Source organism: Balaenoptera ricei, chromosome 9 (assembly GCF_028023285.1).
Source record: "Balaenoptera ricei isolate mBalRic1 chromosome 9, mBalRic1.hap2, whole genome shotgun sequence".
Taxonomy (NCBI): Eukaryota; Metazoa; Chordata; class Mammalia; order Artiodactyla; family Balaenopteridae; genus Balaenoptera; species Balaenoptera ricei.
Genome location: NC_082647.1, coordinates 61,157,849 through 61,174,098, shown reverse-complemented (window position 1 = coordinate 61,174,098; position 16,250 = coordinate 61,157,849). Strand labels below are relative to the sequence as shown.

Genomic DNA, 16,250 nt, shown 5'->3' with positions numbered 1-16,250 from the left:
TCAAATTATTATCCATTTCAAAACATATGTGTTTAGCAACAGATACACCAGTGCATGTGCTAGGTGTTGTGGATTCAAGAGTGAAAGAGATAGAAACAGGATCTTTCCTCCTGTAACTAGCTCACAGTAGAGGAGGTGTAGGGATCTCAGAACAGATACAGATAATTCCAATAAAATGTGTTAAGTTTTGTGAGAAACGAGTACTACTGTTACCTAGACTACCTAAAAGGAGGGGTCAGGAGGTCAGGGAGAAGAGTGCTCCAGGCATTAGGGACAACGTGCAAAGGCCTGGAGGCGAGAATGATCCATGGTGCATTCCAGGGACTTAAATATATTCAGAGTCATTGAATTGTCACCTGCAATGAGAGGAGCTTGAGATGAGGCTGGGGAGGTGAGCAGGGCCAGATCCTGAGGGACCTTGTAGGGAATGCTAAGTAGTTTGGACTCCGTTGAAAATCAAAGGGAATTTATTGAAGGGATTTGAGTAGGGCAGTGCCACAACGAAATTTGTTTTTGGATGATTGCTCTGGCTTGGATACATATTGGATGCAGGATGGAGAGGGTGAGCTTTACCAGTTGGGAAGGCTTTTGCAGTAATGTGGGTGGCAGATGGCCCATAGTCAAACAGTATGGTACAGTGGAGAATGCATAAGCTTGAGAATCCAACAAGACTTGGCTCTAAAACTTACTGTCTATGTGATTTTTAGCAAGTAACTATTTTACATAGTTTATTTTACACTTTCTCCTGCAAAATGGAGTAACTTTGACTGTCTGACATGGGACTTAAATACTGTACATAAGCTGCCAGGTATTATATGACACACACTTCAGTAATGTCCCTTTCTGCTGCTCTTTCCTCTCTCCTGGTATTTCTTCCCCTTTAATGTACAACTTTATGCTTTTAAATAGGATCTTTTGTTACTGTTGTTGTTGGTCCTTTTTATCCCTGGACCATGTATATGGTGAAGGCTCCTCCTTTTAAAAATTCTGCCTTTGTGACAGCTGCAGTTCTCCCAGAATGTTCTGGCCTATCACAAGGTTACCTCTGAAGGAGCTGGTTCTGTTGAACACTTTATTCCAGTCTGGGCCATGTTATAACCAATGAAAAGCAAGCTTGGTAAAGATGAAAATTTTCACTCCTTTCCCTTTTAGAACTTTCTGGTAACTGCATTCTCCCCCTCAAGCCCTTGGAATGCAGCTTTGGTGTTATCTTTGGCCATCCTCTGGGCTGCTTCTTAAGCACTTGTGGAGAGAGAACTTTGTATTTTTTACAGAACAGACCTTATTTTCACTCTGAGAATATTCCAAAATCCTGTCATATTTTCCTTTCTGACATCTCTAAAATTCTTCTTTTCCCATTGATCTCCAATAACTAAAATCCTTTTCCATATTTTGGCCCTCTTTTTCTTCCATTCCTTATAAATACCTCTATTGTGGTCTCTATTCTTGAATTCTGTCTCTGTTAAAGCAATCTCCTTGCTGCCTTTATTATAGCATCTTTTTAAAATGCCTTCCCTGATATCTATCATCGGCATTAAATATGGACTTTAGGGACCTTCACCGATCTTCATTGCCTGATTATTTTTTTCCCTGCTGGTTCCCTATATATCTTCTTAATTTCTTAATATATGACCTCCTTATATGTGTTTTTATTTTTTTCATTCACTTTTTGTTTTCCTAGGCAGTTTTCAAGCTGTCTCCTCCCTAGCCAAGTACATTTTATTTCCTTTTTACATGCCAAACCCAGCCTCAAACAAGTTTGTATCCTGAAACCCCTCTTATTTCTCCCATGGCTCTCTTCCTCATGTTTGCTGTCTCCCTCTTCATGATGATGGTCTTTTCTTTTTTAAAGAAAGCCATGTGGAGAGGGCTGTCTTTTTTTTTTTTTTATTTTTTGGCTGTGTTGGGTCTTCGTTTCTGTGCAAGGGCTTTCTCTAGTTGTGGCAAGCGGGGGCCACTCTTCATCGCGGTGCGCTGGCCTCTCACTATTGTGGCCTCTCTTGTTGCGGAGCACAGGCTCCAGACGCGCAGGCTCAGCAATTGTGGCTCACGGGCCTAGCTGCTCCGCGGCATGTGGGATCCTCCCAGACCAGGGCTCGAACCCGTGTCCCCTGCATTAGCAGGCAGATTCTCAACCACTGCGCCACCAGGGAAGCCCAGATGGTCTTTTCTTTATCGAGTGATGCTATAGCTATGTGATTGAGTGTACGTATACTCTCTTTTGATACAAGCAGATCTATCATTTATTAAGGAAGTTCTTCGCTTAGTTGATTTAAGTCCATTCTCTTGCTTTCATTGCCACCGCCTCGGTTTGGGGCTGACAACTGGTCTCACTGCCTCAGCTATCTTTCCCAGCTATTCTGTTCTTCACATGGATCTCAAAAATGTCTTTCTGATTTGGTCCCTTTCTCTTCTGAAACAGAAAACAAAACAAAACAAAACCAAACCGCACAGCTTCGGCTTTCCCTAGCCTGTAGAATGAGATTTACCTTCCCCAGGTGTGCATCAGGAGTTTTCATACATGGCCCCTCTTCATCATTCTAGACTCATCCTGTCACTTTTTTACCCTCGATCCTAAATTCCAGTCACAAAGAATTGCTGGAGGAGGTCATTTACCTTATTTGGAGGTTTAGAGTGGACTGCTACAGGACAAATATAGTCTGCGGAATTCTTTGCCATTTTTTTAAAACCAAAAGATTTCATGTAAAACTCTGTTTTTCTGGCTTCTCTCAGAAAATAGGGCAGTACTGCACCATATACACACCTGGCAACAAAGAGTTCGAGTTGAATGGTGGCTGCCCCTTTAGATGAAGTGTGTTCTTTCTCCAATTTGCCACTGTTTCTGTCACTTCCTTTTGTGTCCCCAACATTGAAGCAAAGTGTCATTTGCCATTTATTACTGCTCTTGTGCTTTTTTCTGTCTTAAGTATTAAGAATATTAAGTATTAACAGTATTAAGAGAGAATTGTACCACATCTCTATATCTACAGACTTACTGATAGATAAATAAAAGATGGGTAGATACTGTTTTGCATTTCAAGAAACATATGGGGCCCACTTCACTCTTTCATCCTTAGACCCCGTAGGAATCTAAGTTTGGATCTCTGACAAAGTGACTTAGCACTAAGGGTCTGTGTTCAAATCCTGCCTCCATCACTTACTAGCTGTGTGGTTTTGGGCAGGTTACTTTAGCATCCTCTGCCTTACTTTCACCTCTGCAAATTGGGGATAACATTAGCGTGTACCTCACAGAGTTTTTATGAAGATTATATGAGATAATCTATGTAGAGAATTTAGTAGAGGGATTGGAACATGGAAAGCATTCAATAAATCTTCACTACATTGTTATCACTATTACTATTATTTTTATTATTATTCTATTTTCCCCAAATCTAATGGTGGGAATGTCAGATCCATGAGGGACATGGTTTTGGGCAGAGTCTTTTGGTGCCTGTTTAACCACACCTCCCTAGCACTCAATTTTGCCACTTATTAGCTATGGGCCTAGTCAAGTTCTTTAACCCCACTTTAACCCCACTGTGCCATTTTATCATCTGTAAAATGTTAACAATAACAGTATAATAATAGTATCCACATCTTTGGTTCTGATATATCATCTAAGATAACTATGTACTATGTATTATGGTGTCTGCCACATAGTAAGTATGCAGTAAATGGTAGCTGTTATTGTCATCAGCTACCCTGGCAAAATTTTGCCTTTGTTTCCCTGGAGATATCACTTGATAGTTGTTAAGGAGCCAGGGAGCCAGGTGATCCACCTGTATGTGATACGTGGGGCCCATACTTTTACATGAGCTTTTCAATAATTGAGATATAATTCATATACCATAAAAATCACCCTCTTAAAATATATAATCCAGTGGTTTCTGATATATTCACAAAGTTGTGCAATCATCACAACTATCTAATTCTAGAATGTTTTCATCATCCCCCCAAGAAACCCTGTATCCGTTAGCTGTCATCCCTCAAACTTACCCCCCAGCCCTTGGCAAGCACTAATATGATTTCTATCTCTAGGGATTTGCCTATTCTAGATGTTTCATGTAAATAGAATCATACAATATATGGCTGTGTACATTGGCTTTTGCCTGTGTGTTTCCCTAAAGAATAAAGCTGTACCCTTTTCCAGAAAACAAATTCCTACTGGGAAGATAAAGGAAGCCCTAAGCAGGAAGTAAGAAGTAGGAAGATAGCATAGGCCAAGACTGACCTAAGAGGAATAAAACCAAACATGCATCTAGGGGCCAATTTGAGTAGGCTAGGAATGTTGAGGAGCTGTAAACTGTGACTATAAAGAGCAACTAAGCTAGATTCCTTTGGATTCTTCACAGTCAGCCCTCAAAAACAATATAAGGGTCTCAAATGCCCATTTGTGAATTCACCTGGGAGTTGGTTCAAAATGCAAATTCTGGGCTTTTCCTCAGGCTCGCTGAATCAGAATCTCCAGGATGGAGGTTTAGGAACTGCCACAAGCTTCCGCTAGGCAGTGGGTTTGGAAGTCATTGGACTACGTGGAACATGCTTGTATGACACTGAGCTGTGTTACTGTGTTCCATTTCAATGATACTGCTCTGTATTGTTGATGCTCTTCTTAAGTATGTAATGTTGATCTTCCTTTTCTTTGTGCATCTCAGACCTGCTGCACAATGATACACAAAGTAGGGGCTCAGCACATTTTAGAAGATTGGTCATACAGGAACCTTGAGGGTATGGCTGGATTATTGCTGGCCACAAAGTCATTAAGGTCAACAGGGCCTAAGAGGAGACCTTTCTGGCACATTCTAAGCATTCTTTCTTTGAGATTTCAAGGCTGGGGTTTGTCTTCAGGGCTCTGACTTGTGCCCCAATGGTCAACAGCCCTTTGATCTCTGGGCTCCAGAGGATGTCCCCAGAACAGACCCTCAGGGGGACCTTCCAGCCATATGCTTGGTGCTGATAGGTAGAGGAGTAACAACAGAAGCACAGGGGTGGTTCCTATACCTCACGGATCAGAATCCCCCAGGGGACCTGTTAACATTCCTATGCCTCCCCCAGACCCACTGAACCAGATTGTTGTCCAGGAAGGGGAAATTACTACTCAGACACTACCCAAATACTGCTGTAGAGTTTGAAGAACCTGATCCTCCCGCCTGTGTCTGGGGCTAAAACAGTGGGTTGTGCTCACGGGGATTTACTTGGGCAGGGCAGTGGACTAGAATTTGGGAGATCTAGGCTTAGTGTTGGCACTACCATTTAGTTGGTCCCTGTGTGACACTGGGTATGCCACTCACCTTTCAGTGTGCGTCTTTGTAAAATGAGGGATTTGGACCAGGAGAGACATCTAGAATGCAGACATGATCATTGGTATCTGTAGGAGGCTTCTCTAAAGGCTTGGATGTCAGCTCTAAAGGATCCTTTTCTTCATGTGCTCTGAGGACAGACCTGCTATCTCAGTCTGGAGTTAGCCGCTGTTCAGTGTCACTGGAGGCAAAGTTGCTGAAGCCCACTGTTTGGAGGCTGGAGGTTGGTGTGGAATGGTGGTGAGATTAAACAAGAAGCATGACAAGCCCTACCCCTTTCCCTGCTCATCCTCTCCTCTCTCTTCTTCCCATATTCCAGTAATTAAGAGTTTCATGTATATAAGTCCATTTTTAAATTGAAAATATCCCATGGGAATGTTAAAGCCACCAATTGTTAATACTCTAGTATGAAATACTCAAATCTAGCCATTGGAAGACTTCCTGTTTAACTAGTATTTGTGGTATTAAAGAAATTTGAGTGGATGGGTAATAGCACATGCACTTGGGTTCCTGGAGCCTGAGGTAGGGGACACAGTGGCACAGCAAGGGAGGGGATGGCAGCCAAAGATAGTCGTTGATTTGGTGGTTTTGCCTAGACCTTGGCAGTGGTGCGACAGTACATCTCCTGTGATGCTTTGGGCAGAGATGCCCTAAACTAGTGATGCTTCACCTAGACCATCTTCGGGTGAGGTTCTTATCACTCTTATTTTGTTAATTATACTGGAAATCAATCATTTTGGCTGCCCAGGAATTGGGTAAAGCTTGGGTCACTGTACTTCTCACTTTTCATGGGATCTTAAATCCAAATTTATCCCCAAATACTATTCTTTATTCAACTCTCACTCAGGCCACAAAATCAAACTCCATTCAGGTGAGCCCTGTGAAACACTGTGAAGAAACAGTGGCTGGTTTTGGATTCTGTGGGCTCTCTCCTTTTCCCCCAGTTTGTCTCTCCCTAGCCCACTCATTCTACATCCTTTCTACATGTGGATTCACTTGTATTTAATAGCAATTATAATTTTTCCTCTTTCTTTGGTTTAGCAAAATAAACGAAGGAACAGAGAATCCTTAGGCATACTTTGTGTGTTCCTGTAGTCTCTGCCCCATTGTCTGAAAAACCAGACTTCATTTAGATGGCAATGAATCCATCAACGGGTTTTGTTTAAGCCATGTATTTACCAAGATCCTCACTTGAGCAGTGGCTTAACTTTTCAATCTTTCATTTATAATTTTACAGTTGCTGAGACAGAAAACCCACTCCTTTGGAGGAGCATGGCCTTTTCCCATATTGCTTCCCACTGCTGCTTCTGAGCTTCTTGAACCCTGGCCCCTGGACACCACCATTAAGAAGACCTTATGGATGGGCTATCTACCGCCTGAGAGAAGAGGAACATCAACTGCAGTTTCTAACTAGATTGCCTTCTTCATTTCAAGTAATGGCTGCCATCAGGGTCAAATTAAAGACAGACCAGCTGGACAACTGCTTGGAGGACTAACCCATAAGGGCACTAAAATGTCCACAGTGTGCTAACACATCTATGGAAATATAGGGAGAGGAAAATAATACCAGCTGTTCTTTTAGGGAGAACTCTGTGTGGGGCTGGAAGAAATGGTTTGAAGTTTCTTGGTGGTGGAAAGTAGGTAGTAATCAGAATATAGAGGAGCATGGGGATGGTTTACTGCAGGGATCCTGTTTTTCCTACTGGGATATATAAATTGGGTGCCCCAGCTGGATTGTTTGTGACCATGGAGGGTAGGCAGACTACCCCAGTGGTCCTCCTGCTCAATTCTTCTCCACACACAGCTCAGCCTGTCCTCTAGTAAAGATCCTGCAAGCAGTGGTTTGAAGGAGACACCAATTTATTAGCGTACACATCTCCATTCTGCACTCCAGGGCTTGTAAATGAAGACATAGTCATAGATTGTCTCTCTTCCAGTTCTAGAATGTTAGCCCTTAATGTGCCTTCATTTACTCGGGGGTAAGGGTTGTTAGCTAACAGAGCAGATCAAGTCAAATGGAGCTTGAACTCTTGTGGGCTGGGTGATCAGATCCTGTGTTAACTAGATGGAGACCAAGTGGAATTGAGATTTTCAAAAATATTTCGCTGAAGGGTGGTACTGTCAATTATTTGCAAATGAGGACATCAAGGAACATTCTTGGAATCATGAAATATAGAACTTGTGGTCGTGTTCAATAATTTAATAGATAGTTAAGTACCTAGTGGACACTGTGGAGACTTAAGACCAAGATAGACATGGTTCCTACCCTTATGGAACTTATATTCTACTTTCTCTTGAGTGTGAAGAGCAGTGGCTACAGCAAACAAGTGGCCACAAAGATATTCTCAAGTCCAGGATTCCAATTAATAGAGTACTTTCTCTTGCCTTAATCATGCCTAGTGACCAAGCTTTTACAAGAATTATAAGTCTGCATTCTATAAATGCTCGGTGAACCAGTGTGAACTGTTTCCCTAGCAAGCTTAAGTCCCATGGTGTCAAGGGAAGGGTTTAGGATTAGTAGGATTTCTGGAAGGGGAGATATTAAGTGACTTGGGTCAGGAAATATGAAGGGATAGAACCAGCAATTGCTTCTGTCCTATGTAGGAAAACTGCAGTGTGAGACATGCTGGGCTGGAAACTTTGAGACCCAGGTTTTAGTCTTTATTCTAAGACTATCAAGCTATGTGACTATGGTCAAATCACATTACATTCCACTTGGAGGTATCTTGAATGACTTCAAGATCCCTTCCAGCTCTAAAAATGTTAACATCAGGCCCTGGACTATAGGACAACTGTCTAGTTTCTAATTCAACTGTTCCTAATCTGTTAGGTCAAATAGATCTGCAATAGTCATTTGACTGTTATTTTTTGGAGGGGTTTTTATCAACCTTGTAGGATACAATGAGTCTCTCTCTCCCCTTTGGAGTTGAGAAGGTTCTAGAAACATACCCTGTAGAGCTCATAGAGGCTTTATTCCTTTTTTCATCCTTTCTTCTCTCCCTGCCTTTCTCCCTCTCCTTTCCTTCATCACATTTCTATGGAGCATACACCACATGCTTTGTACTGGGTGTGGGCTAGGTTTGGAGATACAAGGTAAATCTGACATATTCCCACACTCCAGAAGCTTTCACAGGAGAGGGGACAATACCCTCCTTCCTTTCATCTGCTGGCTTTCCTTTTGATGATGTTCCAGGGGAGTGTGCTAGTGGGTAACCGGCTACAGGCAGGTGCCTCATTCTGCTCAAGCAATTTTGAGGTGCCCTGAGATACACATCCAGGTAATTATTTCAGCCCAGGGTCACCATGAAAAGATCTATGTCCAGATAAAAGGAAGAGATGACTTTTCACTTCTTGGAATAAATCTGAGATAATCCACTATACAATGATGGTCACTGTCTACCCCATCCTCTGCCACCCATCTTTGCTCAGGTGGGGAGACTCTAGGTGACTAGTTCCTAAACTTAAAAAAAATCTCTCTCAATAAATAGACATCTTTCTTGTATACTGTGTTTCATATATTCACTATGGCTGGTGGCCTCTTTAAAAAGGAAAGGGAAAACACTAATCAGACAAAAAGATATTGTTATATATTCTTACCTCATTGTGAATCCTATGTAAGTGACTTCTCTTTATCTTTCTTCCATCATTAGCAACTCTATTTGACAGTTATCTCTAAGTGCAGAAAATATTTTATGGAAAAATAAATCAATGGAATTTCATATTCAGAATTGCTGACATAAACTGTTTTATTTGAGACTTTTTTATCTTGGGAAATAGTTTTAGGGACTTCAATGTCTGGCTTAAACACTGGAATTAATTACTCTTGACTCTCAATTTTGCCTCCCATTTGAGGTCAAGGAATGTACTGACACCTCCAGTTAATGCCTATACCTCTCTGCGGCCAAGAGCTTTAATTTTCTCTATTGCTTTCATTTTTTTTTGCAGCGGTACTGCATTACTAAATGGATTGATTAATGCTTCATCTCTTCTCCTTGTTCTTACTTTACCTCTTGTAAATATACTAAAAACAGTGTAAGGTTCACAACATCAGATGGCTGATAGGACGTACAAGAGAAACAAAGGGCCTGATAACTCACATAAATGGAAAATCAACCCTGGAATAATTGACAGCATATTCAAATATCTTAGTGCAGTGTTACTCTCATTAAGCAGAAGTGGTATCAGTAAATCTATACAACTCTACATATTCTAATGAAAAGGGAAAATTTTTTTTTTTTACATGCTGGAGGAGCTGTAGCAGAAAAGGGAATATTTTGTCAAACGTCTCATATTTCCAAATATCTGGATATTGGCCATTATGAAGAAAAAATACAAACGATGGACTATCTCTTATTTGCCTACTCCAAAGTCTTGTAGCTCCAGCCGTTGACTCTAAGGCAATTTACATTTGTTTTCTCTGTCCTTCTTGAGAGGAAACGAAAATCTAATTTTTTCAAGCAATTAAAATTCTTTTGCTTCAGCTAGGATGAAAGAATTAGGAGTTCTGTCTCCTTGTACATAACTGTATATTTCACCTTTCTTAATGATTGACAGAAAACAGATAAACTGAGACATCTCTGAATCAGGGTTGAATGTACTCTCTTGGTGGCCCCATTGCTAATCTGTTTGACTATTTTGCAGGATTTCTTTACTCTGTAATGGAAAGGTTTATTAAATATGAGGGGTGCAAAGCTTTCTGAATACAAATGAACTTATTTGCCAAAATTTAAATGCTCCTTCTTGTCAGTGAGTGCCTGTCTCACTTAACAGGATCCAAATTGAATAATAAAGAAAATTAGACTATATTGTACCTCAAGAGAAATCGTGCATGAATTATAACATAATAGTGAGGGGGAAAGGGGTCATATTTTTGAAAAAAGGGTAGATGATTTGGATCATATAAAAAATGATTAACTCAGAGAAAATGAATTCTTTTCAAAGAAATATACTAATTCAATGAGCAGGATTTCCCATGCACAAGCAATCTACACCTTTGGCTAACTTAGAATTTTTTTTGGCTGTGCCACACAGCTTGTGGGATCTTAGTTCCCTGAACAGGGATTGGACCCGGGCCCTCGGCAGTGAAAGCACCAAGTTCTAAACACTGGACCGCCAGGAAGCTCCCAGGCTAGCTTAGAATGAAACTCATAATCATATGGAAATGCATGGTAGGTTTCAGTGGTTACAATTTACTAACCTTATTCCATCATATACCTGTGATGGAGTTGGAAATCCAATAAACATCCATTGAAAAATGAACACAGATCTCCAGAGAAGTACAATAGGGAGACAGAATTTGAGAAATTGCCCCAATTCTTTCTTTAATCATGGGGTAATGAGGCTGTCCCTTGGTCAGTACGGTTATTCCCATTGCCTTGATGTTATCACTAATAAAGCTGATGATCACAATGCCTTTCCCTTGCTAGCATTCGAGGGGCACTGTGGGAAGAAGAGGGCAGCCCTCTTGACCAGGGAGACAGGCTGGGAGAACTTCAGCAGCCACACAAACTGTTGACCATGCTCACGGATGGAAACAGAGTGCATGTGTGGAGTAAAATAAACTGGTAGAGGGGAAGTGAGGAAGAACATAAAGGTGGGACTGTGCAAAGACAGGAATTGGTCCCTGTCATACACTTGAAATAGGAAGGTACCTGTTGGAAAAGGATGAAGTGAGGGAGGATCCTAAAGTAGAGAAAATAAAGGGAAGAATGTCTTCAGAGTTTGCTGAAATTAATTATCCTGAGATTTCAGGAGGTGGAAAGGAAGATCAAGAGAAAGGAAGAAGGCTCTGAAGCCTGTGAAGTTTCAAAAACAAAAGAAAACACAAACAAAAAAGTTAAAAAAATAAAGTCATGCTTTTCTTGGAGAAGAGACTGGGCATTAACAGAAAGTTTGATAGCAGCAGGATTTGTATTTAGGGGTTTACTTTCAATCTAAGAGAAGTTTTATATGACACAGATGCAAAAGACATTAAAGTCTTTTGGCCATGATACTGGGCTTCAATTGCAAAGGGGAAAAAGGATGGTCAGCGCATCTCAGATAAACACCAACTGTGCAATACTTCATTTGAGATTTGTATTATCTCCAATTAAGTAAAAAAAAGAGACCTAGTGAATTTGATTGCCTCTGTAGGAAGGCTTGAGAATTAGAAACCTAGATTTCCCACATGGGATGATAATTTGATATTAAAAATTAATAAATAGAGAGTCTGGGGACATTAAGATTCATCTCCACCATTTCAAATCATGATCCACACCTTCAGAAAAAAAGAGCTTGGGACTTGGAAAGTAGACAGGAGAAGGGAAAGAGATGACTGATCGGTGGGTGAGCAAAAGGGGGAAATGAATGCTGCAAACCAAATAACTACACAAATTGTGAGAAAACTAAATGAACAACAGAGTTTGAAAGATAAGTGGTTAATGAGGAATATGAGGTAATAAGACATTTAAAAATAGGAAATTACTATGGAAAGTGAGGATGAATGATGAATTACATGGGAGATGATTAAGGTACACAGGAAGATAAGGAAGGGAGGAGGTAACTGGGATGGAAAACAAAACGTGACTAATAGGTGGAAAGGGCAGGCTTGAACTCTCAACGGCATGTCCCCCAACCTCTAGAGAACGTGCACAACCTAGAAATAAAGGAGGAACAGATGAAAAGAGTTCACGGTTAACGTGAAATCGTGAGGACAACAGAGGAAGCAGTAAGTGTCATTTGTCCTCAGGAATGAAAGCATTTCTAGAGAAATGTATTAGTCTGGGTTGTCCATTCATCTATGAGTAGAATTGTCTTCATCTACTTCTTACAAAATGTTAAATTACAAAATGAGTGCTATTAAAGAAATGCTAAGCACTGTCAGAGGAAGTTGAAGAAAAGATTGCATCTAGAACAACTAAAGTGGGGACTAAGTGAGCAAATCTGTTCACAGTCTTTTATATATAAAATTTTGGAATTCAGCCTCTTAATGAAAAAAAACTGGAGAGAATTTATCCAAATAGAAATGTGGGCAGTGATGGGGGAGGGGAGAGTTTTAACTGTTGTAAATATTTTAGAATATATTCTTCTACAATATTTTTTTTTCCTCATCAAATGAGTGAGATTAAGCTAAAAAGCTCCTGGGTATTGCTTTAAACACACTGGATGAGAGGGTTTACAGCAATGTAAAGTATTCCTAGTAGTAGAAATAGCATAAATTTTTTAAGAAGATTAATATCTGGAGCAGGTCTAAATGCTTGTGATTATCCTTTCACTTTCTCGTGTTTGTGCAGGGGATTCCTTTCAGCGAGACAGTACCAGACCCCCTTCAGAGGGAAGCTGATAAAGTAATTTAGGTGGAAAGGCCTAATGAGATAATGATGTTAAGGCCGGTTAACACCTAATAAGAACATAACCACCAGGGATGATATTGTTGCTTATTAATTATAATGATGATGTGGAGAAAAGAGACAAGGTGGCACTCATTTAGCAGAGAGCACTCAGGAGTAAAGCTGTTTTCTCAAAGGGCAGGTTGCAGGCAGTTAGAGTTAGAAGTAGGGCAACACGTAGCCGAGTTTGAAATTTATGGCCGTTGGGTTATACTGGCGACCACAGAACGCAGGAGGTAACAGATGCCTTCCTGATGGTGACCAAGACTGGAACGGAGATGCTGTGGTTGCAGGGCCGGGCCATGCTCAGAGTCAGAGACTCCGGGCTGAGGTTTGGGGGCTGCCCTCTTGCCTCAGATTCCACAGTGGTCATTCGTGGGCAAACAGGCAGGTGTCCAGAACTGGACTGGGTGTGCTTCCAGTTCTGTGACCTTCCCCTCCACTCCACTTGGTCCTGGGAATCAGACCCATAGCATAACTCTTCAATTGGTGATGGTGCCCACCCCTGTTGAGGGAGCCCAGAAGATCCTTTGGGCCTGTTTTTAGAGTCACAGACTTGATCTGTTGCCTTCATCTGCTGACTTGAATGTAAGGTTTCTTGGTGTTAGTCACTGCCCCTGCTCTGCTTCCTGAACTCCCCGTGGGTGTGGTTCATCCAGGGCAGGGGAATTGTATAAGTTCATTGCAGATACACTGGTGTCTGTATTAGTCACAGAGCAGGAGTCGAGGATGTGAGGAAGAAGCAGCCATGTGAAAAAACTTGAAGCTTTTGGAAATCTTGAGAGTCCTCAAGGGAGGCACAGCAGCTTGAAGTCCAGGAACAATCTGGGGAAGCAGATTCGGGGCCGTTAGGGATATTGGAAACTCTTCTCCTGATTCGCTGTCTTTTGCCTCACTATGTGGGTCTCTATCTGGGTCCTAGAGCCTAGGCTGTCACTCACTCGTCTCTGGGTCTTTGGATGCCACCTCTGCAATAATAGGACGTAGTTTTCCACACCTTCCTGTGCTATTAATTTTATTAGCTGGATGAGGGCCATCTCACAGGATTTTTCTTGTTCTATGTGATGGCGTCACTGACCCTGCCATAGAAAGGAAATAACTTTCTCATCGTTAACTTCTTAAAGCAAGTATTTTTATATTTATTAAATGTGTGGTTTGAGAGGCAGGAAGTGAAGAGTGCTGGACAGGAAGACAGAAGATGTGGCTCTAGTCCTGACCCTTCGACATATCCCTGTAATCTTGGATAAATCTCTTGCTTTTCTGAGCCTCAGTTTCGCCATCCATAAGGTGAGAGTTTGGTGAGGGTAATCTTTATGGTTTTAAAGTTATTTCCAGCCTTAAAATTCTACATTTAAGTGTATATGTGTGTAAGGATCCTACCTCTATTAAACCTTTACGAGAGAATGACAAATATCGCCTTAAATCCATGGTTCAGAGTGGACAATTAAGGTTGGAGTTACTGATGAAACAATGGCAGAACTATTTATTGAGCACTAACTACTTACCTGGTAGCCACAACCTTAAAGGCAGGTGTTTTACAGGTGAGGAAATGAAGGCTTCAAAAGGTGGAAAAGATTGTTTAAAATCCTATAGTTAATGAAGGAGTGGGGCCAACATTCAACTCCGCTCTTCCTGAAACAGAAGTCCTTGACCTTAATCAACGTGTGCCCATCTCCCACTCTTTAGAACCCAATACTTATGTCCCATACCTGCTGGAACCAGTCACTGAAGTTTTCTTCAGTTACAGTGGTTCTCAACAGGTGATGGAAGGAAGGAGCAACGCAGGGAGTGGCTTGACAAATCTCCCCAGTTGATTCTGATACACACATCTCGCTGCCTCTAAACCCACTTTGAGACATCACCAGGTCAGAGTCATACTAACATGATGACAGAAACAGTACCTTACTGGAAAACTTTCTGCCATGTGCCGGTTCTCATTTCTGCTTCTCTCAGCATGGCTTGGGGGGTGGGCAGAGGCGCCGAACACAATTATTTCTCTTGTCTTCCAAATGGGAAATTGAAGCAAAGAGAATAGAATAATGCAACTTCACACACCCAGTGGTCAAAGAACGACATGAGGACTCATACCTTAAGACTCCAGCCACCACAGGATATTGTCTTTCTAGACAATTCAATTAATAGTGTATTTTATATACAGGGAAAAACATCACTTTTTTCCCCTTGGAGTTTCCTAGTAGATGTGTCATTTCAGTGACATTAATTTATTCAGAATATCTGTAAAACCAGCCTCTATGAATAGTGTCAACTGTAATAGCCATTAACAAATACCAAATGGAGGAGAATGATTTCTTAACCAGGCATTTTTATGAACAAAAATGACTCTCTAGACTTTCACTGATTGGTCCCAGAAAAATGCTTTATCAGGGTTGTTAAGAGGGTTCAGGCATTCAAAACAGAGAGATGCTCTTCATTGTTCATATCTTCTTTGAAAGTAATAAAAAGATGAATTCCTTTTTGAAAATAAAAATATTAGCACCTAGAATTTCAAATTACTTTTCAAGAATTAATTTTAATGCCACATAGACAAAGCCCCAGACTTAGTTTTAATCTACAGTTCTTTATAGTTTAAAATGCCTTCTTTTGGTCTTCCTGTATTTTGGTTTCTTCTCTTTTCCTTTGCTGAATAAATTCTAAATTTTTGCTCAGTATGGTTGAATTCACTTCATTGTGAAAAGTTAGAAATATCCAGCTATAGGATTTGATTAAGTAAAGATAGAATACAATGTTGCCATTTAGAAGAATGAGGCAGCTCTATATAGAATGATGTCTAAGATATATAGTTAAAATTTAAAAAGCAAGATATACAACAACATGTATGGTAATCTACCATTTATATAAATACAACATATCTGTGTTTATTCACGTTGCCTAGCTGTGAAAGAACATTTAAGGATCTGGTAATAGTGGTTGCCTCTGGGGAGAAACTGACTGCTGGGAAATTAGAGTGAGATTCTCTATATACCCTGTTGTCCCTTTTATATAGTGTATCATGTTCATGTATTATCTATTCATATTTTTTTTTATAAAGACAGAGGTAGAGCCTTTTTTATTGAGATGGAAAAATACAAAAGACATGTTAGGTATAAAAAGCAAGTTGCAGAAGAGTATGAATAGTATATGATTCTATTTTTATAAATTAATTATACATACATATATGTATGTTATAAATACACCCATACACATCTCTAAGGATATGCACCAAATTAACAGTGGTTCCCCCTAGAGAGTAGAATATGAGAAAGTGTATGTGTGTGTGTGTGTGTGTGTGTGTGTGCGCGCTTTCATTTTCTTGCCCTATGTACTTCTATATTGTCTGCTTTTTTTTTACACAAACTACATACTAATTCACAATAAATAACTTAAAAACTTATAAACCCAACCAAAGGATTGCACTTGACTTCTACACACCTATAATCAAAATTTCCCAGAACAGCCCTTCCAGTCAGCCATTTTTTGTTTTTTATATCCCACAGATTCATTTCAGATCTCTTCCTTGACTTCTTCCTTGAAGTTTTCTGAACTGTCTGTTCCTTTATCTTTGCTCTCCTACATTCCCCTCTAT

The 16,250-nt window shown here is 40.5% G+C and overlaps 1 long non-coding RNA gene across 2 annotated transcripts in view; it reads right to left on the bottom strand.

Moving 5' to 3' along the window:
* Positions 1-12,262: 12,262 nt before the first annotated feature.
* Positions 12,263-16,250, bottom strand: part of LOC132372001 (uncharacterized) — a 246,119-nt gene continuing 242,131 nt past the window's right edge. For both annotated transcript variants that reach the window (XR_009505062.1, XR_009505063.1), the window contains 2 exons: positions 14,569-14,669; positions 12,263-13,492 (listed from right to left, as the gene is read on the bottom strand). This is a non-coding gene — a long non-coding RNA (uncharacterized LOC132372001). The remainder of the gene's footprint in view (positions 13,493-14,568; positions 14,670-16,250) is intronic.